This window comes from Conger conger, chromosome 8 (genome assembly GCF_963514075.1).
Source record: "Conger conger chromosome 8, fConCon1.1, whole genome shotgun sequence".
Classification (NCBI taxonomy): Eukaryota; Metazoa; Chordata; class Actinopteri; order Anguilliformes; family Congridae; genus Conger; species Conger conger.
This window is the reverse complement of record NC_083767.1, coordinates 23747120-23750607: the sequence shown is the minus strand read 5'-3', so window position 1 is coordinate 23750607 and position 3488 is coordinate 23747120.

Genomic DNA, 3488 nt, shown 5'->3' with positions numbered 1-3488 from the left:
AGATCACCAAGTTTTTAGGTGAGCAAATGTATTGTAACATGTGTCTGATGGGTGTTTCTTGTTGCCCAGATGTGTCCTGTTAGATTGATTGGTTAAACAATAAATAGTGCTGAATGTCTACTCTTGGTTTTAGCCTTGGGTTTTGCCTGTGAACACTGCATTTGAGTTAGAAAAACCAGGTCAGAGAGCTGTCTTTTGGAGAAAAGCTAGCCATTTTGAAGCTTAGAAAAGAGGGGAAATCAAGTATAGCCCAAGCATTGGGGATAGCTTGCACAACAACTTGGAATGAAAGACACTGCTGGCGTACTGAGCAACAGACGTTAAGCAGTAGTTAACAGAAACCATGTGAAGAAAAACCCCAAAACATCAGTCAGTGACATCACAAACTATTTCCACAGGGCATGCATTTGAGCATGCATTTCACCTCCTGAAGAGGGAAATAGGGATATGCTACCGAATATTAAGTGTAATTTACTTTCATTACATTACATTACATTATTGGCATTTGGCAGACGCTCTTATCCAGAGCGACGTACAACAAAGTGCATACCCATAACCAGGGATAAGTTCGCTGAAAGACCCTAGAGTACAATTTCAACTGCTACCTGTACAACAAAGATAAGGACGAGGGCCTTCATTTACTTAAATACTGTCTGTTCCAATGCTTTTGCTCACCTAAAAATTGGGTGGTCTGATACCAAAGGCGCTAAGTAGTTTAACACATCTAGGGGTAAATAACAGGAAATAAAAGCTGAAATTCCGAACTCTTGTCTTGTGTTCATATTTTTATCTCAACCTGAAATGTATTCAGTTCCTATACTTCTGGAGGGGACTGTATCTGCGCTCTCTAAGGAAAAGAAAGCTAGCCCTGTGTTATGAGGTCCCTATTGAAAACCATGTCAGACAAGGACAGTTGTTCTGGTAATAACCTGACAAAGAGGAGTGAGTTACTGCCTTCAGTTAAAATGTTACATTCATACCCAGTAGAAATGTGACATGATATAAAGTTTTCAGTTGGATGCAATAAGCATGCATTGAGTAATGTAATGCTGGTGTATAAATGCTTGACTCACGCAACAAGAATGAGTTTTTGTGAATTGCAAGTGTAATGTTATCAGTCTTATTAATTAGAGCCAAGAAGATCTAACCCTAACCCATTTTATATGGATATGACTTCCCTCTGCTGCACCTGGCCCCTCTTCCACTAGCCTGAGAGCTCTTTGTTCATTGCAGGCTCTCTGCTCCTTTGTTTGAGATCCAACCAGCAGGCGGTAACCGTTTGTTATCATTAATATGTATTAAACCACTGTTTGCGCCAATGCAAATGAGGGTACATTCACAGATTAGATTTTATTTTGGCTTGGTAGACAGATTTTGGTAGATTTTTGTTCTTTTAATCACAGCTCGCACATTTGACATTAGCAGTTTTGGTAAATATGTTTTTTTTTATCGCTTATGGTTGTTGTGATATCCTTAAAGTGATATCCTTTAGAACAGAAGATTTTTTTTTTTTTTGAAAGTGTAAGTATTTTTTCCTGATATTAGCCCATGACTGATATGTTCTGTTCACCTATCAAGACGAGAACTTTGCAAATCTTCCCATTTTTCCTTTTTCAAGGAAGATTATTCCATTAGGATATAACAGCAGACCCAGGAAGAAATTTACAGTCAATAATGGTAGAGTAAGTAACCATACATGAAGTGAGGAAATATTACAAAACAATGACCCCACATTGCAGAGAGAAACTCCACGTTTTATTTGAACAATATGGAAAACAATACTGCCATGTTAATTCAAGAATAGTCAAACACTTGATTCTGAAACTTCATTTAGACCTCTGGATTCAAATTGTCTGTTTCTTGAGTCCGTCTGAAGGGTGATTTAGCAGCAATGATGATATGATCTAACCAATTTTTTCCGCTGTCAAATTGACACCAATAATTCAAGCCACTAATTCCAGGCCTCTTTGTACAGACCCACAAATGATCAAGAACGATGATTTTTACAGTATAGTCAAGGTTTTGGTTCATCTCTCAACCTTGATATGTGTGCTGACTAACAGGCCTTTGTTTAATCATACTTTATAATGCATGGGGGATCAGACTATTGCTTTTGCAACTATGCAGCAACCTGGCACAACTTGGATTAGCTCACTGTACACAAGCCCCAGGTCCCCTTTGGTTGTTGTTGAATTATTTTTATTCTGCAGTGACGTCACTCACTAATGTGAGCACATTGAACTCTGCGGCATTTGCTCCAAAGGATGTCCTCAGCTGACAAGTCTGCCTTTGTGCTGCACAAATCGATCTGCCAAAGTGTATTTTTAGCAGGCTGCTTTAAGCAGGATTGCCCTTTTCAATAGAAAACCCAGGATATACGTTTTTAAATTTTGTTCTGGTTTCCCAAGGTGACCAAAACAGCAGCGCTCCAGCCCCTGCCTGAAAAGTAAATCACAATATCTTGCTATGCCATAAAAAGCTCTCCTTATTTGTTTCGCAATGGCTGTCATTTCCCATCTCCCCTGCGTGACGTGTTATATTTAATAACTCAATAAAGGCCTCTTACCCTCCCATGGCACCATGGTGAAACTCATTTACTGGTAATGAAGATGCTATTAATATCCCACTATCACTGGGAAGCAAAATCCCAGGATCCCTTGCAGCGGCAGGAGGAGGATAGTCGCTGATTACCTCTCCAGGTAATGAGCTGGAAGGGGAGACATTAATTAAAAAGCCCACGATGGCTCTTTCTCACAGGCCACCTCTCCTTACCACAGGAAACTGCTATTTTCTACATGACTGCTTGTTCTAAACGTGAAAATAGCAAGATGAGAAGCAGTTAAGTGGGTCAACCAGGTTTTTCAGAGGATAACAAACAGACACAACTGCAAATTTAGAATACTCCTTATCGGTGCCGGTATTTATCGATACTCTTATCGATACCACGGCGTGTAATTTAGTGTATAAAATAAAGACGTTACAAGATGGTAAAAGATTCAATCGTTTTTTATTACCACAAGGGGGGTAACACCAGCAACATCATTAAACAACTTACAGCACCTGCCTTTTAAGCCCTTAGCAAGTCAACATGTGCAGTGCGAGGTATGTCAAAAAAGCGAGCAGGCAGCTCCATACAGCCTTAAAGGTAACTGTCAATGTGATAATGCTTCAACAGAACAGAAGCTTAACTTAAAATTACAAATGCTTCTCAGAATAGATTAAATAAATAAAAAAACCTAGGGAGATGACCAAAGCCCTTGCCTACATGTTCAACCCAACAGACACATACATGGAAACAGAACAGTGTAGGGGAGGCGCTTCTCCTGACGCATTTAGCCCTAACAGTTTTTGTTAAGGAAAAGCAACATATTTACTTTCTCTGGGAGCAGCCGAGATCGCTCTGGACAGAGTGACGTCACGCTATACACTCGGATAAAATGGCGCTGTGCATGTTTTAAAAAAGGGTAATTTAATTACTTATTATTTTT